Source organism: Eriocheir sinensis, chromosome 37 (assembly GCF_024679095.1).
Source record: "Eriocheir sinensis breed Jianghai 21 chromosome 37, ASM2467909v1, whole genome shotgun sequence".
NCBI classification, from domain to species: Eukaryota; Metazoa; Arthropoda; class Malacostraca; order Decapoda; family Varunidae; genus Eriocheir; species Eriocheir sinensis.
In genome coordinates this window covers 8,854,071-8,876,570 of record NC_066545.1, presented here as the reverse complement: position 1 = coordinate 8,876,570, position 22,500 = coordinate 8,854,071, and the positions used below count along the sequence as shown (strand labels likewise).

Genomic DNA, 22,500 nt, shown 5'->3' with positions numbered 1-22,500 from the left:
GGTTGAAGAGCATAAGAGAAGCGGGATGAGGAAGAAGAGGGGGAACACTTGCCTTCTTCTTGGGTGGCATGTTCTAAAAATCACACACACACACACACACACACACACACACACACACACACACACACACACACACACACACACACACACACACACACACTTTACCGCTGGTCAGGTATTACACGCCTTTTTCTAATAAGTCTCCCTCGTAAACTTGGGCACTTGAAGGCAGTAAGAAGCTGAAAGTCTCTGTCCAATATATGCACAACACCTTAGGACCAGATGGAAGGTCGCTGCGCTGGCCATTTTTTTCGCCATTTTCTCAGCACACTATTTGTCTTGTGTATCCCAGGAGCGTGACATTAGCATTTTATTGTTCAAAACGGGGCTCTCAAGCAGCGTAACCCCTTTTCTTCTTGGTTTTGTGGGCAACAGTAAAATGGGGTTTGTGGAAGTCAACGGCGACAGTAAATTGAAAATGATTGAAAAAGAAGCGAGGAAAAGAGAGCCCGAAGACGAGGGATAGATATATGCTGTCCTTTTTAGGGGGTTATGAGGCCACACAGGCTTTACTCTCTTTGTTTAGTAAATAGCGTGGAAGGTGAAATGAGAAAGGTGAAGGTTCAATTGCACAGAAGCTGAAATGACGAAGTGAAGGAAAAGAAAGAAAACTAAACCTTACCGGCAGTTCATGGAAACGTATGATTGGACGGTTCCTTTAACGTGAAAATATTTAACCTCTTTCTGTACACGTTCAGAAAAATTAAACGAAATTGAAAAAAAAATGTGAGGGTGAGGTCATAGACGGTAGAAAACAAAGAAGAGATAAAATATAAAAGAAACAAAAACAAAATCTGAAACTGAAAAATGGATAAAAATATGACTAAGCATGGCAGTTATTAGACGGTTTGAAAGTATAGTAAAGACAAAAAATTTAAACAATTAAAAAACAACAGCAGCAATACATATCAGACCGTTTTGAGGTCTTAGACGGTTAGAAGTATAGAATAGAAAAGGCAAAATAGAAAAAACAATTTGAAACAGCAATACAAGCAAATTATAAGTCAGATTGTTTCGAGTCAGCGGGCAAACTGTGACTAACCAAAGAATCTAGTGAGACCGGACGGCTGTGGAGGAGGTTAAGAGGCAGCAGGAGGAGAGTAATTAGACGAGGAAAAGGTCGCCCCTGCTAGGTACTCTCGGGGGCGTACGACAAGCGCTGCGGCCTAACGAGGGACGGCGGCGGCGGCGGTGGTGGCGGTGGTGGCTGGTGGCTCGCTGCGTCGCGTCCCGGGGCGCTAATCTTCCGGGATGGGCGTGCGCGCCTTTTAAGAGCGCCCCGTAAGTGTTACCATTACGCGCCGCCCACGTGAGGAGGCGAGGTGGCGGTGGGTCCGTTCATGCAAGTGTTTTAGGCGTAGGCGTTCAGTAAGACACGTGTCGGTGTTGTTTTTTTTCTTTTTCTTATTATTTTCGCTCCTTTTTTTTGCTTGTCCTTCATATTCATTCTTTTTTATTATCACTTTCAACGCCTTCCTTCGACTTAAACTCCTTCAAGACGGGAATATCGACACCTTTGGAAATTAGTTTGACAATTGTTTTGCTGCCATCTCCTTTCTAAAGATAAAAGTGCCATTTGTGCATTTTTTTCCTTCATATACCTGTCTAATACCTGTCTACCTTACCGGAACAAAGAAAACAATCAGCACTATTATTCATTCTAACAGCTGCGTAGGAGATGGTTAATTTTCTGAAGGTACTTTTTCGTGTATACCTTAAGTAAAGAGCAAGAAGAGGGCTCTCACTTATCCCATCCATCCCCTCAGCCATCATTCCTCCCCCACATTAAGAAAGAGTAAGTGAGAGGCAGGACACACGCCTTGCCGGGTAGAGGAGAGTAAGGAGAGTAGGTTGGCTGCACGTGCGTTCCAAAGGTAAAGAGGACGATGGGGACGACGTGTGGGTCAGTACTGCGCCGGTACGTGAAGAGGAGGCTAAGTTAAGGACCCACGCTTCCTTCCTCCTCCTCCTCCTCCTCCTCCTCCTCCTCCTCCTCCTCCTCCTCCTCCTCCTCCTCCTCCTCCTAATTCAGTGTCCCCTCCCGAGTTAGCTGCCCGCAGAGGTGTGCTGTTTGCTGTGCGACCACGTGCTTCATTGGACAGGATTAAGTATTGCCCTTATTTTTACTACCTCTCTCCGCCTGTATCTACCCTCTCGCAGTAGCGCCCTGTAAAACATATATACACCTATACACAAAACACAGTGTTACACTCTTTCCGCCACATTCTATATATATTTCCAGATTCCACTCCGACGCCGCTTCCTACGCAGGTGTTCAGACCTACCTGACCTGACTTGACCAGATTATTCCCCAGAGACCAATAATCCTCCTCCTCCCTCTCGCGTTTCGCTCCTCCTCTTCTCTCGCCTCCCCTCTCTTGCTCCTCCCTCTCTCTCTCTCCCCACTTGCCCCTCTCTGTCTCTCCTTCCTCACTCCCTGATCTCGTTCCACCCCTCTCTCTCACTCTTCCTCCCTCCCTCCCTCTCTCTCTCTCTCTCTCTCTCTCTCTCTCTCTCTCTCTCTCTCTCTCTCTCTCTCTCTCTCTCTCTCTCTCTCTCTCTCTCTCTCTCTCTCTCTCTCTCTCTCTCTCTCTCTCTCTCTCTCTCTCTCTCTCTCTCTCTCTCTCTACTCTCTCTCTCTCTCTCTCTCTCTCTCTCTCTTATCTCGCTTATTCACGCACGCGTCCCTCTGCCCTACGAAAAGAAAAAGCAAAGCAAATATATAGATACCTCCTCCTTACCAAGATGGCGCTAAAGAAATGTTCGACTTGCACAGGAAACTTCTCTGGTCATTTCTTCTCAGGACGATCGACCGTCTGCAAGATCTGCCTGTTGACTCAGCAGATGGAAACGAGACTCCTTCAACAGGACGAAAGGCTAACGGCTGGCGAGAAGAAGATCACCGAACTAACAAGTACTGTTGATACCTTGCAGGAGTTTATCCACTCCAACAACGTCGCCCTCTTGCAATTGACGCCTCATCACCCTCCTCACCTGCACTCGATGCCCAGCCACCTTCCGAAGAAGGCACGTCACAGGAACCGGTAGAGCTGACGCTGAATGCTTCACCCCGTGAGAGGAGGAGCCAGACCCGCCCCTAGAGCCATTTATCCTACTCATTGCTACAACAGATTTGCCATACTGGAGGAGGAGGACGAGGAACAGAGCACCTTCTTGGTCGGTGACTCTATGATTCGCCATCAGGTGGTTGAATTCTGTGGCAGAGTCCCCGTCGTAGGCGTAACTACTGTTATCCTGGAGCTGGTGTTGACGACATCACAGCTGCCCTGGACGAGGTCTCCGCTGAGGCCTCTAATGACTCACTCTTTGTTCTCCACACAGGTACAAACGACGTCACCACGACCCGGTCTGAGGAACTGCTGGACAAGTACCGTAGGCTCATCCAGCAGTATAAGACTAAATCACCTAATATTTTGATTTCAGGAATTCTACCACGGACATGGGATGAGGGCGACTTCTACAGTAAGGCCTTCAGCCTCAACAACCGCCTGCAGACTCTCTGCGGAGAGCTTGACGTCGAATTCTTTAACGCCTGGAACGATTTCTACGGCCAGATTAGACTTTTCAAAGGGACGGCATACACCTGTCCCCATCAGGGCAGCCAGATTTGGAAGGCTCCTCAACAACGCCGTACGTAACGCCCGAACAACAAAAACGACTCTCAGCCACGTCCTTCCATCCCGCCCGTGTAAATAGACACCTCACCGCAACATAATCGTAACATTGAACCCTCCAGTAACTCTATTAACAAGCTTCAAGATAACCTAAGAGTCCTTAGTTTCAATGCGCGTAGCCTAAGAAACAAATTTGATGAACTGCGATGTCTTGCTCTGACAGAAAACTTTGACGTAATTGCTATAACCGAAACATTTATCGACACCACTAATATTGATTTAAGTTCCGAATACAACATAGATGGCTACAGATTCTTCAACAATGATCGTGTAAACCGTAGAGGGGTGGTGTCGCCCTTTATGTCAAAAGCTACTTGCAACCTACTGACAAAACACCAAGAAACAGTAACGTTGAACATTTGTGCGTGCGAGTAAACATTGCAAAAGTCAATTTAAATATATCTGTCACTTACAGGCCTCCGGGGCAATCACTTGATGGCGATCTTGAAATGTACAGCGTCTTAAGGCAGTCACTTAATAACAGCGACTCACTGATACTAGGAGACTTTAACCTCCCCCATATCGACTGGGCGACACTGTCGGGTACAGAAGGTGAGTCCCATAGAATGATCGAATTTCTAGAAGAAAATTATCTAAGCCAAATGGTTTCTGAACCAACTCGACAAAATAACATACTTGACCTTGTTATAGCGACCCAAGATAACCTAGTCAGTAATGTCACGGTAGGAGAACACCTCGGTTCCTGCGATCATAAACTAGTGCGCGTTGACATTAGAGCTCAAACATCGGTGACTGAAAATAAAGTTAAGGTGCCCAATTTCAGAAGAGCCAACTTCGTAGAAATCCGACGAAAACTAATAGATATGCAACTATCAGATGACGGCAATGCAGAGGACGCCTGGCTAAACTTTAAAAATCACTCACTCACTCAGCAGGACACATTTGTCCCCTTGTGCGAAGCGAATTAACACTAATAAAGTCCACCTTGGTTTAATAGCGAAATTAAACACTCAGTCAAGGAGAAAATTGTCTTACAGGTTAAAGAAAGACCAAAGCACGCCCGAAAACATTAGACTTTACAATGATGCAAGGCGACGAGTAAAAGATTAGTGCATCAGGCAAAGCGTAGATATGAAGAAAATATTGCAGCCAACTGTAAAATAATCCGAAATCCTTCTTCAGTTACATAAACAACAGAAAGGCGATCAGAAGTGGAATTGGACCTTTAATAAACAGCGACGGTGCACTAGTGACTGACAGCCAACACGTTGCAAACCTATTAAATAATTACTTTTCCTCGGTGTTTAATAATAACAGTCCTCCACCACCACCACCAACACCAGTACTAATGTAAATCCCGAGCATGCATTGTCTAACTTTGAAATAAAACCCGATGAAGTCCTTAAAGCCCTCAAATCACTTAAAACAAATAAAAGTCCTGGACCTGATAAAGTATATCCAACTCTGCTGAAAGAAACAAAGAGCGAAATACTCTCCTCCCTCACAACCGTATTCAATATGTCCTTGCGACAAGGCATTGTCCCTTCAGATTGGAAAAAGGCTAACGTGACACCGATTTTTAAGAAAGGAGACAAAAAGTACCAGGTAATTACAGGCCCATTAGTCTAACTTCGGTTGTAGGTAAGCTACTTGAGGGCATAATTAGAGACAAAATTGTGAGTTACCTTGAAAGCCACTCATTAATTGGGGACTCACAACATGGCTTCCGAAACAAAAGATCCTGCCTATCAAATCTATTAACCTTTTATAACGACCTCTTCACTGTTTATGACGTAACCAAATCACTGGACGTAGTCTATCTTGATTTCATGATATCGTTTGATAAAGTCCCGCATCATAAATTACTTTACAAATTAAAACAAATAGGTATTGACGGTCAGGTAAACCAATGGATCGCGAATTGGTTGAGCAACAGACAACAAAGAGTAGTGATTGACGGATTTAACTCAGAGTGGGCGCCTGTCACTAGTGGCGTCCTCAGGGCTCGGTTCTTGGCCCAGTGCTCTTCATTATTTACATCAACGACGTGGATGTTGGACTCAATAACCGCATTAGTAAATTTGCAGACGACACAAAGATTGGTAACTCGGTTCTCACTGACGAAGACAGGCAAAGCCTCCAAGAGGATTTGCACAAAATTTCATCTTGGTCGGATAGATGGGAGATGCACTTTAACGTAGACAAGTGCCAGGTCCGTCAAGTTGGAACGAGGAATAAAAGTTTGATTACGAAATGCGCGGCGTTAAACTCAAAAGCGTTCAATGCGTCAAGGACTTGGGGGTCAAAATCGCGTCAAACCTCAAATTCTCACAGCAATGCATCGATGCAGCAAATAAAGCGAACAGAATGTTGGGCTTCATTAAAGAAACTTTTATTTAAGAATAAAGATGTAATACTCCCGCTCTACAACAGTTTAGTCAGACCCCACTTGGAATATGCGGTACAGTTTTGGTCTCCTCACCATGCAAAGGATATTGCTAAATTAGAAGGTGTTCAGCGTCGGGCAACGAAAATTATCCCTTCCTTGCGCAACAAATCCTACGAAGAAAGGCTTTCTACCCTTAACATGTTCTCTCTTGAGAAACGTCGCCTCCGAGGAAAACTGATCGAATGTTTTAAAATACTTAATGGTTTCACGAATGTAGACAGATCAACATTGTTTATGATCGATGACACTTTGCGCACGAGGAACAATGGCGTAAAACTCAGATGTAGACAAGTAAATTCAGACTGCACCAAATTTTTCTTCACCAACGTTGTAGTGCGAGAATGGAATAAGCTCCCATCATCAGTGGTCCAGTGTAACACGATTGACTCCTTCAAAAATAAGCTCGACCGTCACTTCCTTCAACTTAATATCAACTAGAGTAGAAATGCAACGTTTTGGAGCCTTCTGATTAATGTAAAATCACTTAGGTTTAAGGACAGACCACCAAGTCTGGACCATGGGGTCTGTGTGGTCTGATTTTCTATGTAAATCTATGTAAATCTATGTAAATCCTCCCTCACCCAATCACTTATCAAGCCGCACGCCTTTTATAGTCAAATTAACCAATGATTTTATTTTTATGCACCTCAGACATTCTCAGACGAACAATATTTCATTCGGATATTTACTGCGTTATTTTTTTTTTCTCCTCGTATAAAAGTCCTTGTGTTCGCCTCATCGCCTTTTGTAGCCGACTTGCTCTCCTTCCCTCCCTTCCCCTCCCTCCTTCCTTTCCTCTTCCTCTTCCCTTCCTGCCTCGTTCGCTTCCTCCCTCCTTTCTCCTTCGACCACTCGCTGATTTTACATTTCATAAATATTTCAAGAGCTCAGTGGGAAAAATGTTCAATTACCAGCCGTGAAGAAAAGATTTCCCCGCGATGCCTCGACCCCTTGCTTGGTGGTGTCTTCAGTACCCGCTAGTCACCCGCCCTCTCCCTTCACCCTTTTTATGTCCCTTTATTTTAGGGGGAGAGAGTGGGTTGGAGGGAAGGTGGACAAGGGGTGGTTTAGGTATAGTGGGAGTCCTCAATGTATGATATCTGTAGTGCTGTTCAGTGCGCGCTAGTCACCCGTCTTCCCCGTCACCCTTCTTTATGTCGCTTTATTTTAGAGGACAGGGTGGGTGGGTGTGGGTGGGGAAGTTGGACTGAGACTGAGGATGGTTTTATGTAGTGAGGACCCTCAATGCATGATTTGTGTTGTGCAGTTGAGTCCAGCGCTGGTCACCGGTCATCTCCCTTCACCCTTTGTATGTCGCTTCATTTTAGGGGGGAGCGGAATGGCATGGGTGGGTGGGATGGTGGGTGAACTGATGCTGAGGGTGGCTTTAGGTAGTGGAGGTCATCAGTGCATGTTCTGTTTAGTTCTGTTCAGTCCTCTCCCTTCACCCTTTTAATGTCGTTGACTGTTTTTTTAGGTTGCTGGGGCCCTCAATGCATGATTTGTGCGGTGCTGTTCCCCGTTCGTCTCTCCTCTTAAGGGGGCGTCGGTGGGCGGGGTGCAGTTGGTTTTAGGCAGTGGAGACGATGCTTGATTTGTGGGCTTCATTGTCGATTCCGAGCAGCCGAGGCCTCGTGTGGAGAGCCGGAGTGTTGGGCTGGGTGCTGAGGCTCCCCCAAGGCCTGTAATCATCTTTCTTTTTTTTGTCTTTGTCCTCTCTCTCTCTCTCTCTCTCTCTCTCTCTCTCTCTCTCTCTCTCTCTCTCTCTCTCTCTCTCTCTCTCTCTCTCTCTCTCTCTCTCTCTCTCTCTCTCTCTCTCTTTTGCTTGTTCTTTTCGTTTTCTTCTTTTTCGTATTGTTTTTTGTTTTTTTTCTTTTGGGTTGGCTTCCTTGTATATCGCCGTAATCAGCTTTTTGTCTCTTTCGCTTGTTCTTTTCATTTTCTTCCTTTTCTATTTATTTTACTTTTCCGGTTTTTTTTTTGTAATCACTTTTTCTTTGTCTTTGTCCTCTTCCAGTTCCTCTTTCCCCTTTCATTTTTTTTTTATTTCGTGTTGTTTTCATTTATATGTATCGCAGTTTTCCTCCCCATTCTACTCTTCATCCTCTTGTTTCGTCACCATATCCTCCACATCCTCCTCTTCTCCCCACTCTTTCTCTTCCTAATAGTTCTGCTTCTCCTCCTACTTCTCACTATTCCTCCTCCTCCTCCTCCTAATAGTACTGCTTCTCCTCCTTCTTCACTTTCTACTCTTCCTCCTCCTCTTCCTCGTTTTCCTCCGTATTTGGCCGGTACCGTTTCCCAAAAGAGAGAGAAAAAAAAATGAAAAAAGTATCACCTGCTGTAAAGAAGAGAATCTTGTCTTAACCCAAAGCAAATTTCAACGCAGTTAAGCAAATTTACGAGCCATGAAGTGGTGGTAGTTGGCAGAATAAAAAGAGAACGAAATACTTAAAATGTAATTAATTCCACTTAGCCCTAAGACACGCCGCGCTGGTTAGTATGGCGGGCGAGTCGCTGCCTCCTGGCCGACCGCAAATGACATTAATTACCACATTATGCCCCGCGGCCCCGTCCCTTCCCGCTGCGCCAGACGGACCACCGCATGCATTTGTCCGTCCCTTTTCCCGAGTCCCTTAGTCCGCAGTCTTCCTTCTCGTCCTTCACTTTCTCTTCTCCTTCCATCCTTTACTTCTTCTTCCTAGTTTCGCTCTTCTGTTCCTCCTCCTCTTCCTCCTCCTCCTCCACCGCATGCATTTGTCCGTCCCTTTTCCCGAGTCCCTTAGTCCGCAGTCTTCTTACTCGTCCTTCTTCTCTTTCTCTCCTCCTTCCACCCTTTTCTTCTTCTCTATTCTAGTTTCGCTTTTCTCTTCTTTCTCCTCCTCCTCCTCCACGGCATGCATTTGTCCGTCCCTTTTCCCGAGTCCCTTAGTCCGCAGTCTTCCTTCTCGTCCTTCTTCTCTTCCTCTTCTCCTTCCATCCTTTTCTCCTTCATCCTAGTTTCGCTCTTCTTCTCCTCCTCCTCCTCCTCCTCCTCCACATGCATTTGGCTGTCCGTTCCCCTGAGTCCCTTTGCCCGCAGTCTTCATTCTCGTTCTTCTTCCTCTTCTACCTTCCGCTCCGTTCTTCTGCTTTCTTCTAGACTTTCTGCTCATCTCTTCTTTCGCTTCCTTCACCTCGTGCATATATGGCCGTCCGTTTTCCTGACTCCCTTGGTCCAGTCTTTTAACTATGCTTCCTCCTCGTCCTTCTCCTCTTCTTCCGCCTCCTGCCTTTTTCTTCTGTTTCCTCCTACACCTTTCACTCGTCTCTTCTTCTTCCTTCACTGCATGCATTTGCCGTCCGTGTTCCTTCAGTTCATCGGCCCGTAGTCTTTTGAGTGTAACCTATACTTCCTCATTGTCTTTCTCTTCTTCCTCTTCCACCTTCCGCCTCTTTCTTCTTCCTTCCTAGTTCTGCTCTTCTCTTCCACCTCCACCTTCAGCAACGAAACCATGAATTTGTCCATCTGTTTTCATGTCTCACTTCCTCCTCTCCTCTCCTTCCCCTCTACGTGCGGCGCCTCAGCCATTGCCACAAGACTACACAGACCCACTAACTGTAACCAGCATTTGTCATCCGTGTTTCTCAGTCCGTACGAGCGCTCTATTTTCGCTAAGCCTCCTCGCCTGCCCTCTTGTCTTCCATCTTCCGCCAGACGACTCGGAAGACCCGCTAATTGTAACCAGCATTTAAATTTCACCCGTTTGACAGGTATTTATTAGCGCACTCTGCCGGCATCCCGATGAGCCCACGATGCGGCGATAAGATGCCTTGGTATTCCCGCGAGGAGGGAAGGAACGCTGACGGGACCTACTGCTCTTCCTTGGAGGGACGGCAGGAACGTCAATGACCTGCTTGTGTCGGGAAGTCACCTGGAGCTTGTCTGCCTGCCTGCCTGCTTCACCTGCTTGCTCCGCCTCTTCCTCTCCCTCTCTTGGCCTACCTGTGATTATGGAGGAAGAATTGAAGGAAGATGTAAAGAAAGTGAGGATGATAAAGAAACATTTCGAAGGATCTGGACAAAACGTGTAAAATGAAAATAATGAAGAAGAAACATATTGTAGGTGTTAGAGAAGAATCTGAACAAAAAAAAAATGTAAATTGAAAATAATGAACAAGAAACACATTAAAGGAGGGGTTAGAGAAGGATGATGACAAAAAGCGTACTAACAAAGAAGAGAAAATATAAGAAAAAATCCACTCCTTAAAAGTAATAGTCGTTGTGTCCGGGAAACAGCCGAGGGATGCGCCGCCTGGCCTTCCTCAGGTTACACTCAGGAGTCTGTAAGAGGAGCAGGGATGAGAAAAACGAGTACCAGGAACAGCAGGAAGAAGAGGAACAGAGTAACAGGAGAAATGGAATAACAAGAGCAACAGGGATAAGAGAAGTGAAGTAGCAGGAGTAACAGGAGAAATGGAATAACAAGAGCCACAGGAATAAGAGAAGTGAAGTAGCAGGAGTAACAGGAGAAATGGAATAACAAGAGCAACAGGGATAAGAGAAGTGAAGTAGCAGGAGTAACAGGAGAAATGGAATAACAAGAGCAACAGGGATAAGAGAAGTGAAGTAGCAGGAGTAACAGGAGAAATGGAATAACAAGAGCAACAGGGATAAGAGAAGGGAGTAACAGGAGAAATGGAATAACAAGAGCAACAGGGATAAGAGAAGTGAAGTAGCAGGAGTAACAGGAGAAATGGAATAACAAGAGCAACAGGGATAAGAGAAGTGAAGTAGCAGGAGTAACAGGAGAAATGGAATAACAAGAGCAACAGGGATAAGAGAAGTGAAGTAGCAGGAGTAACAGGAGAAATGGAATAACAAGAGCCACAGGAATAAGAGAAGTGAAGTAGCAGGAGTAACAGGAGAAGTGGAAAGTTCAAATATAAACGGAAATGGGTGAAATAAAAACCCTTACACGTCACCAAAGAGATCAAAGTGTACGAAGGAGGTGGATGATGGGTCGCAAGTTGGAATCTTTCTGTGACCAAAGATGATACAAGTCTCTACGTTCACGGAAAGACAACCTTGAATAAGTGTGCAGTGCTGACTTAAGAAGTGTCGATATATCTGTTCAAACCAGTATGAGAAGAAATAGTTAAAAAAGTGTCCAACAGAGTAGCTTAATGGTTATATGGAAATTATCGCAGAAAAAAAATCATTATTCTCTCTTTTCGCTATACCATAATTAGAGGAAATTTAGGAAAAAAATAGAAAGGAGAGGTGGATAAAATGGTAGATAAAATGCTTAAAAAATCACTGTCGCATGGCCTTTAAATTTTCCATCGCGAGTTAGGAAAATGAAGACTAAGAGGAAGGAATGGAAGGGGAGGAAAAGGAAAAGGAGAGTTGAAAATAATTTTGCTTTCGTAAGATGACATAGAAGAGGAAACTTATGAAATGTAGAAGTAGTTATGTACCGTGCTGCCGTGAAAGTGACGAGTAGGTAATCACTTTCTGTTCATTAATTTCCTTCCTTCCGTTCTCTTACTTCCGTTCTCTCGTACTCGTCAGATTTTATACTGAAATCCCGACATAATCATAAAGAAAATGCCTTGCTATCTTAACGTCCAACAGCATTATTTCATCTTCCTTAGCGTACAATTTGTCTCAAACATAAATGGTGACGGAACAAGTAACCAAGACATCCTGAAATGGAAATAGAGCAAGCCGAGGCAGAAGCTTTGAACATTATCTTGTGCATATATTTGGTTTAGTCCAGGTGTTGATAGGCGTAAGTGTAATAGAAGTAGTAGCAGTAGTATCAGTGGGAGAAGATAAGAGGAAGGGAAGAGTGTTAAGCCCGTATTCTTAAGCACTTCGCCGCCCAAGTACATGTATTGGACAAGGCTTTCGTAGGAGTTTGGGGTATTTTCAGGGGTAGTTATATGGCCCTGGTGGTAGTCTGACCCTTCTTCTGTACCATGAACCTGAAAAAACACTCCCAAGAACCCGATTAATCTCCTTTTCGACCTAAGGAAAGCGTTGATGGGAGAAGAGAGCGTATTAGAATGCCGACATTAGGCTTGTAGGAATATAGCAGTAGCAGTAGTAGTAGCAGGGGAGGAAGAAATCAGCAGGCCAGGAGAGAAGGGCTGTGTAGTAGTAGGAGAAACAATATCAGTGGAGAACGAAATGAGGAGGAGGCAAGGCAGAAGAGGGCTCGCATGGGTTGTGGGAGTGAGACATTACACCAAGATTAAGCCGTGTCGAGCAAATAAGAGGATTAGCCAGACGCAAGACACTAGTGGAGCTGTGGAGGAAGATGGCTAGATAAGGGAGGGGCGAGGATGATGTACGGCGGGTCTGCTCCCCTTCTTCCCCCTCGCCCCTGATAACAAGGCCCCGGCACACCATTAACCCTTATCGCGGCGCCCCTGACCTGCCCCCTTAGCTCAGTGAGGTGAATACCGGATCAGCGGGGCCTGCGCGAGTTGGCACGTGAAATAGTGAGTGTGCTGAAGGAGGAGGTGCTGGGGAGGGTGGTGTCGGTGGTGGTGGTAGTGGCGGTGGTTGGTGGTAGTTTGTGTGATGGTGGTGATTGCTGTGGTGGAGTGAACCTGTAGTCGTAGTAGTAGTAGTAACAGTAGTAGTAGTAGTAGTAGTAGTTGTAGTAGTAGTTGTTGTTCTTGATGATGAGGATGACTTTGATTTATTAGTAGTAAGAATAGCAAAAAGTAGAGATAAACCGATGAGAGAGAGAGAGAGAGAGAGAGAGAGAGAGAGAGAGAGAGAGAGAGAGAGAGAGAGAGAGAGAGGGAGATAAGGTTGAGGTGAGTGCCTGAGAAAACTAATTCCTTGTGAAGGTCATGGGATTGTGAGGCACCACACGGGCGAGCGGGGAGGAGGGAGGGAGGCGAAATGAATGGAGAGGAGGAGGAGGAGAAGGAGGAGGAGGAAGAGGTGGAAAAGAAGAAAAAGAAGAACAAGAACGAGAAAAACAAGAACAAGATATAGAAGAAGAAATAAAAGAAGAAGGAAGATGAATAGGAGGAGGAGGAGGAGGGAGATGAGGAAAAGGTGGAAAAGAAGAACAAAAACAAGAACAAGAAATAAAAGGAGAAGACATGAAAAGAAGAAAGAAAGAGATGAATAGGAGGAGAAAGAGGAGGAGAGGTCTTATGATAGGTGGGGGGTAGGCTGGCAGTTGGTGGTCAGTGCAGTGGGGAGGGAAGGGGGGTGGGCAAGAGTGATAGGTTATGGAGGGGGTGGTGGGGAAGCTGTGGTGATGGAGGTTGGTGTAGGTGGTGATGGCGGTGCATGTGGTAGTGAACTAACTGTCTTACCTGTTCTGTCCCCTCCCAACCCCATCCTACCCCCCCCCCCCCACACACACACTGACAGCATTACAAAAAAGAGCAACACACAAGCAAATGCAAACTAGCACACTCACACACCACCACCATCACCACCAACAACAACAACAACTTCATAACAACATCATCAACAGCAGCAAGAACAACAACCACAGCGATAGCATAGCGTTCCCATGTAACCCTGTCGCCCTTACATGAACATTCTCGTTTAGCCACCCTTGTTACACACACACACACACACACACACACACACACACACACACACAACAAAAGACAGTTATTATGTTTTTATTGTATATATCTATTTCCTCGTGTTTGTATGCATGTGTATTAACGAGTTTCTACACACGAACAGGTAAATTTCTTCTCCAATTAGGCTCACATACCTGTATAAATCTTGGAGGAATCTGGTATACGTGTGTGTGTGTGTGTGTGTGTGTGTGTGTGTGTGTGAGTGAGTGCCCGCTATTCTCTATACGTGCATGGATGTATATGTATGTGTATATATGTATGTATGTATGTATACCTGCTCGAACCATAAGACTGTCCAGGTGCTTGATACAAAATAGTCCGGGACAATAAACACAATAGTTGGCAGTCCGGCAAATCGTAAAATGATCAACTGTCTGAATAAAACATCCTGCGTTGCGTTGTCTCCTTTTTTTCTCTCCTCTTTTTTTCTCCGGGAGCGCAAATGCTGTGTGTGTCTTGGTTTGTCTTGTGGGATTTTTATGTCCGTCGATAATGGCGGATACGAGAAGGATATCTGATTAACTATTTTTTTCCTATTTTTTTTTTTACTTGCTCGCTTTAGTTTTCTTTCCTCTGTTCTGTGTGAGGGTGTAACCAGGATGTGAGGTTTGGGAAATAATTTAAGGCATAGAATATTCACATAATACAAATAAATAACAAACCCAACAAAAGAAGTGAAGAACAGGTTATAATCTGTATGGAAAGAAGTTGCAAAATGAAAGAAAATTAAGAATGAGAACATTTTCAACCATAGCAAATGACAAACGAAACAAAACCAACACAAAAAAACACAAAGGAACACAATTAACATGATAAAAAAGTTGTAATCTGTATGAAAAGCACAGAAAGAAAACGAATCAAGAACAAGAAAACTTTTAACCATAACAATAACAAACAAAACATAATAAACAGCAAAAAGACGATAAACAGGTAACACAACGTAAACGATCTATACACCAGCGTTCTCAAGTAAAAAAAGAAAAGAAAAACATAATATTTTTAACCACAATAACGAGAAGCCAAACAAAGCGAACCCGAAAAACACATCAAAAAGACAATAAACAGATAATCTAAAGCACACGATCTCTCCACCCGCTCCTCCAGGCTAATAGAAGCAAGAGTTAATTGTTTAAAGAGCGCGTGAAGGCTGGTAAGCGGCGCACCCCGAGCACGGACAGACACAGCCGTCGCCTCCTGTACAGACACACGCGACATTATTAAACCGACGACTCGTTAATTAAGAACACCGGTCCGGGGCAGGTACGCTTGGGCCGGGCCGCCTCACCTGTGCATCCCGAGAGAGAGAGAGAGAGAGAGAGAGAGAGAGAGAGAGAGAGAGAGAGAGAGAGAGAGAGAGACGGACACAGAAACAAAGAAAATGAGAGAGTTCACCTGGTGGGGTTCACAAGGGGTTAACTCCACTTGAATGATTCAGTAGAGAGAGAGAGAGAGAGAGAGAGAGAGAGAGAGAGAGAGAGAGACTTCACCTGGTGGGGTTCGCATGGGGTTCAGTCCGCTTCAGAGGCTCAGGACGGAGATAAAACTGAACCCGACAAGATACTGCCCACACGAGGCTCCCCCGCGGCCCCTGACGATGCTGCTGCTGATGATGATGGTGCTGTTGGTTCCGTTTTCTTTCGCCTTCTCGGTGCCTTGCGGTTGACAGTAGGAAGGAAGTGAATGCGTTTGTGTGTCAACCAGAAAGACGGAAAGATAAATAGGATGAGAAAGAGTGCGAGTTCAATGCAGTTGCTCAACTCACACCCAAGCAGGCAGTTAATTATGGAAACATGGAAACATGGAAATGCAGGCAACAGAAAGCCTATTGGCTCATTACGAGGTCGCCCGCTTGGGTGATTTAATCTGCTCGACCGCCACTTGGGGCTTGGTGAGCAGATGAAAGCACCTCGATATTGAGGAGCAGATGGAAGCCCCTCGTTATTCAGTTTACTCCTGACGCAGCGAAATGACGGTCGATTCTATATTTGAAGGAGTTGATGGTATTCGTATCTGAGGGAAGATTGTTCCAGTGGCGGATGACTCGGTTTGAAAAGAAACTCCTTCCAATGTCTGTGTTACATCGACTCGACTGAATGGGTAAACCGTTATTTCTAGTTCTTGAGTTGGTTTGCAGTTCAAAGAATTTGGAGTAATCGACGTTATTGAACTTTTTTAGATACTTGAAGACTTGAATCATATCCCCTCGTAGGCGTCTTTTCTCCAATGTAAAGAGATTGAGTCGCTTGAGTCGTTCCTCGTACGGTTGAGCCCTGAAGGTTGGAATCATCTTTGTGGCGCGTCGTTGAATCCTTTCCAGTAAAGCAATGTCCTTTCTGTAATTGGGAGACCAGAACTGCACTGCATACTCGAGGTGCGGTCTTACCATGGAATTATACAAGGATAGCATCACGTCTGGTGTTTTACACTCGAAGTTCCTCGCTATGAACCCGAGCATAATGTTGGCCTTGTTGTATGCTTTTTACAGTGATTCGCGTGTTTCAGGTCACTGCTGATAGTGACTCAAGATCCTTTTCATCCTGCATCGCTTGCAGAGGTCTCCCATTCATGATGTATGTGGTTTGATTTTGGGACCCAATGTGCATGACTTTGCATTTGTCAACATTAAAAGACATTTGCCATTTTTCCGACCATTCGATAATGTGATTGAGGTCTTTCTGAATGATTTCGCAGTCGGTCTTTGTGAGGGCATCTCCACCCACCTTGGTGTCATCTGCAAATTTCGATATTGTGGATTTCAGTCCTGATTCTAGGTCATTGATATATATGATAAAGAGGATGGGTCCCAGCACAGACCCTTGAGGCACTCCACTAGTGACTGGTAGCCAATCGGAAGGCTGTCCGTTGAGTAGTACTCGTTGTTTTCTGTCGGTGAGCCAATCTCTTATCCACGCGATCAGATTGGCTCCGATGCCCGCCGAGTGCAGTTTCTTAAGGAGTCGCTCGTGCGGTACCTTGTCGAAGGAGAGAATGAGAGAAAGAGGAGGAGAGTGTAGTGCGAGGTAGGTAGTTACGGGCAGTCACTCACTCTCCCTTACTGACACACCCAAGCAAGCAATTAGTCATGGAAGGAGAATGAGAGAGAGAGAGGAGGAGGAGGGGCAGTCATTCTCTCGCCCATACCTCCATGTTACTCACACACCCACACAAGCAGTCAGTCAGGGAGAAAGAGATGGAGAGAGGAGTGGGAGATATGTTTTTCAGTGGTCAGAGAGAGAGAGAGAGGTAGTTTGTGCAGCCACTCACACGCCCACGCACAAAGTCAGTCAGTCAGGGAGAAGAAGAGAGACAAGGAGGGAGAGGGAAGGAATGCAAGGTAGGTGGGTAGTTTACTGCAGTCACCCCCCCCTCCCCCTTAGCGCCCCCCCTCCCCCTGGCTTCGTTTTATCACATCCCCAAAGCATTAAAAGCATCGCGTGTTGCGGAAAGTCGTATCGTAACTCTACACTGCGGTCCGAGATGCGACACGGGGAGACTGGAGGCTGTTGTGTTCTCTCTGGGCGTCGTTAATAAAGCTGTGAATAATTAAATGCCGCCCGCGTACGTGTTGGCTATAATTTAATGGCGAATCACTCCCGACAGCTTGAGAGAATACTTTGCGTGCGTTTGTTTTGCTCTCGGTTTAGCTGGACTCGATCTCTTTTATTCCATCCTGACCTTAATTTATCTCCCTCTCTCTGTTTCTCTTTCCATCTTGTCTTTCTCCCTATCTTTCCTTCTCCATATTGTTTTCTTTGCTATTCTTATATTTTTTTGTTTCTCCTTGTTCAATCCCTTCTACCCACGTTTATTTTTTTCTCCTTTTCTCCTTTCTCCTCTTATCTTGTGTCTATTCCTTTCTATCTTTCATTCCCAATATTGTTTTCTTTGCTCTACTTATTTTTTTGTGTCTCGCTCCTTGCTCAACCCCCTTTCACCCCTACCCTTAGTTATCTCTTTTTCTCCTTTCTCTTTTTATCTTGTCTATCCCTTTCTCTCATTCCCTTCATCCCTTTCAGTTTCCATATTGTTTTCTTTGTTTTCCTCGGTCCCTGCATCATTTATCTCCCTTTCATTCCCTCTCTCCCTTCCTCACCTATCTACTGTACCTCCCTTTCCCTTTCCCTTCTTAAACAATCTACTTTACCTCCTTCGCTCTCCCTCTCTCTCTTCCTTAACTATCTGCTCTACTCCCTCCCTCCCTCCCTCTCTCTCCCTCGCGTCCCTCGTTGCAAGCAGTAAAAGTCGGGGTAGTTTTAATGTCCTCATAATCAACTTCTCTCCTCACTTGATGTTTGGCCGCGTGATGTGTCGCCCCCCGATATCGTCTGCTTGGGTTATCGCAGGATCTCTGGCGCTGTCGAGACCGGCCACTCCCTTCGTCCTTCTCCTCGTCCTCCTTTTTTGCCTCTCTCTCCTTCTTTGCCTCCTCTTTCGTCTCCTTCGTCCTTTACCTCCTGATTCTTTTCCTTCACTTATACGCCCACAGTTATCCATCTCTTCCTTCTATTTCTTCGTCTCTTCCTCCATCTTCGCCTCCTCCTCCTCCTTCGCTCAACTTTTTCTTTATTGCCTCTTTCCCCACCTTTACCTCTTCTTTCTGGTCCCTCGTTAGTTTACTCTTAATTCTCCTTCTTCTCTCAAACAACCACATTTAGTAATTTGCTTCTCCTACTTCATCGTTTTATTCTTTTCCTTGTTCTCCTGTTTATCCATTTTCTTCTCATTTTCATTTTCCTTCTGTTTTCCGTTCTTTTCATCTTGCTGCTCTTCCTTTACATTAAAATCAAGAACCACAGTGATCCTTATTTTCTTTCTTCTTCGTCTCCTCCTTCTCCTTCGTCTCTTCTTCAGCATCAGAACCTCACACTCCTACGCCACAACAACCGCAGTACCTCTTCCCATATGCTTCTTCCTTCCATTTTTTTAGCCACTCTCCCTCTCATAGCATACCACACCCCGCCACACCAAAGCCATGCAGGTAACACTTCTAAAAGCCACACCCATCTTCTACACCACACCTCTGCTCATGACACTATGCAGATAATTATTCTAAGTTTCCCATCCTCTCCCACATATACATTTCTCTTTTACACTCCTTACCTATGTTCTAAACTTTTAAGAAGCACACAAACAGGTAACACTTTGCATTTTGTATTTGTATCAGTTTCTTGACTAGTTCTTTTTTTCTTTTCGTTCTTCTTGTTCTTATTTATGTTCTTCTTTTGTTCTTCTTCCTCATCTTCTTTTTCTTATTATTATTCTTTTCCTCCTTTTTGTTCTTCTTCTTGCTCTACTTCTTTTTTCTTCTTCGTCTCTTCTCTTTTTCTTCTTCTTTTTCTTCTCCCCCTGTGTGTGTGTGTGTGTGTGTGTGTGTGTGTGTGTGTGTGTGTGTGTGTGTGTGTGTGTGTGTTGGCTTTTTTTATCGGCTTGGCGGGATTGAATGTGAAGAATTTCCTAATTGGAACATTAAACAGATCCGTGTGTCCGGCTGGATGTCAAAAAAAACAACCATCGACGACCCTAATACATTACCCATTATACATTATACATCGCCCGGGTTTGGAAGTAATGAAGCGAATTAGATCCTAAGTAATATTTCTAGAGTGATGGTTGGAATGTTTAAAATGCTCCCCCCCCTACCCCCTCCCCCCATCCGCCCACCTGTCATAATTCTTCTACCTGTTCAATTTTAATTATTCTTATTTTTCATCTTCTTCACCATCATCTTTTTCTTCTTCCTCCTATTATGTTTGTTTATGTATTTATGGTTTTCAGTCTTACCTTGTTGTTATTATTATTATTATTATTATTATTATTATTATTATTATTATTATTATTATTATTATTATTATTATTATTATTATTATTATAGCTCTTCTTTTTCTTATTATTCTTCATGTCCTATTTATTTTTCTGTCTAATCTTTTTCCCCTCTAAACCGTTATCTCCTATCTCTTCCTTCTTACCTTTTCCTACTTATCTTCATCTCTTTTTTTTTCCTCCTATTATACGGTGAACGATTTCCACTTTATTTTCTCCCTTCTTTTCAAGCTTCTTCTACCCTTCCTCTTCTCTCCTTCCTTCCTTCCCTCTCCACCCCTAAACGTTAATTGGGCAGTGTGTGTGTGTGTGTGTGTGTGTGTGTGTGTGTGTGTGTGTGTGTGGGTGGGTGGGTGGGTTCAGAGACAAATGCATACATGTTTTATTGTACGGAAATATATTTACAACACAATTCAACACACACACACACACACACACACACACACACACACACACACACACACACACACACACACACACACAGTCATCAAGCGGTAAACAAACATGGAACACAATCAAGTCCATACGTGTGCACAGATTCAATTAAATTTGCCGATTAATGGACACGTAATGACGGAACATTATTTTCAATCACCCCCCTCACCCCCCACCCCCATCTCTCTCTCTCTCTCTCTCTCTCTCTCTCTCTCTCTCTCTCTCTCTCTCTCTCTCTCTCTCTCTCTCTCTCTCTCTCTCTCTCTCTCTCTCTCTCTCTCTCTCTCTCTCTCTCTCTCTCTCTCATTTTATTTGCTTTATTTCTTTTTCTCCATGATTTGCTCATTTCTGTAATCATGTTTTCTCACTTCCCTCTTTATCCATCTTCTTTTACCTCCTTTCTTCCTTCCTTCCTTTCCACCCCTTCTTCAGTACATATATTTTTCCTTCACTAACTATCAAATCCTTCTTCCTTTCTTTATCTCTCCTCTTCTTAAGTAACTATAAATATCTCCTTTACTATTCTTATTCCCAACCTTTTATCCCCCACTGACTACTACTACTACTACTACTACTACTACTACTACTACTACTACTACTACCCATAACATCCATTCATCTACCCCTCTAAACACTTCTATCACTTTGCTATCCTTTGTTACTCTTCTTCGTCCACGTGATAAATAGAATAGTCACAAAGTTCAGCTATGGACCATAAATTCTCCATTCCATTCACTTAACGAACAGCTGGATAGGAAGGAGGATAGTGAACGAGAGAGAGAGAGAGAGAGAGAGAGAGAGAGAGAGAGAGAGAGAGAGAGGATAGGGGGAGGTGGTGGAGTTGGACGAATGGCATGTCGAGTTAGATTTTCTGTAACATTTGTATACGGCAGGTGTGTGTGTGTGTGTGTGTGTGTGTGTGTGTGTGTGTGTGTGTGTGTGTGTGTGTGTGTGTGTGTGTGTGTGTGTTTCAACTTCCTTTGTCTTTTATGTATGATTTAAGGCGTTCTATGACTTCTAATTTATCGCGTTTACTTATTTATTGCATTTTGATTATTATTATATTCTGTTTCTCTTTCTGTCTATGTCTTTACCTGTCTCCTTTCTCTCTCTCCCCCTATCCCCCTCCTCTGTCTCCCTCTCACACTCTCTCTAATGAGGTGCCCGGCCAGTATACAGCCGTGGCTCGTAATGGCGGCACACTCGGCTATCTCGACAGTATAGTTTACAGACAAACACGTGTTCTCCAGGTATTGCTAATTTATGGGGGTCTCGTCCCGTCAGGCGGCCGAGATTTATCAGGTACGCACGGAGGTCTTCATGGCTTGCCCAGGTGAGAGAGAGAGAGAGAGAGAGAGAGAGAGAGAGAGAGAGAGAGAGAGAGAGAGAGAGAGAGAGAGAGAGAGAGAGTGTGTGTGTGTTAGGGTTGTTGGTGATGTGGGTTGAGAGGAGCGAAGGTGTGTGTGTATGTGTGTGTGTGTGTGTGTGTGTGTGTCGGTTGGTCATTAGTCGAAGCTTCGTTTGTCGTTTGTTTCGCCGTTTCGTTCCTTGTTTTATTTCTCAGTCATTGCGTTGCTGTCGACATTGTTATCAGTAGCATCGCCATCATCGTCGTTTTTTTATCATTCTCCTTATCATCGTTGTTGCTGTTTTTGTTTCCCTTCTTCTTCGTCTTCTTATTCCTCTTCTTTTTTTTCTTATTATTATTATTTTTCTTCTTTTATTATCATTATATATTAATAGTCATCAATCCTTTCCCCCTTTTTTGTTCTATTTCCTCTCCATAGCAACCTTTCATATTAGACACTAATTTCTTTCTACCTAAAATTATTTACTTTCTAAGCATCTTATATCTAAGTCTGTATTTTCTCATGGTCGGTGTATTACATGGAGGTAGCATATTTATATTTCTTTATTTATACTTATATTTTATGCTCTATACTGTACCTTACTTTACCCTATATTTATACTAATAAATTTCAGTTTGCTGTTAAATGCGTTAAAGATATTTATATAGTGTACCTAAATTAATTGAGTACTGATAATAATAATAATAATAATAATAATAATAATAATAATAATAATAATAATTTTGATATTAGCAGTAACCATCAGACACAACCACAACAACAACCACCGCCACTATGAACACCCACCAACCTCAAATTCATACAGTTAAATAAGGAGGAGGAGGAGAAGGAGGAGGTGAAGAGGCTGGCAAAAAAAAAAAGAAAATAGCACCTTGACATATTAACGAAGAACATCCGCGGGCGAGCTACTGTTGGCTGCTGCGATAATTGGACTTCTTTATTGGGTTCAGGAGCTACTAATGAGGCGGGGGGGAGGGGGAAGGGGTGCCTGGGAGGAAGGGAGGGAGGAATGGGGGGGAAGGACAGGGGAGGTAGAGCAGGGCAGAGGAAGGGACCCCTTCTGTTTTGACTACGATGACCTTGAGATAGCACGTTGAATCAA

The 22,500-nt window shown here is 44.2% G+C and overlaps 1 long non-coding RNA gene across 1 annotated transcript in view; it reads left to right on the top strand.

Moving 5' to 3' along the window:
* The window catches only part of LOC127008444 (uncharacterized), a 200,461-nt gene that overhangs the window by 113,204 nt on the left and 64,757 nt on the right, over positions 1-22,500 (top strand). The gene's annotated exons all lie outside the window — the stretch shown is intronic.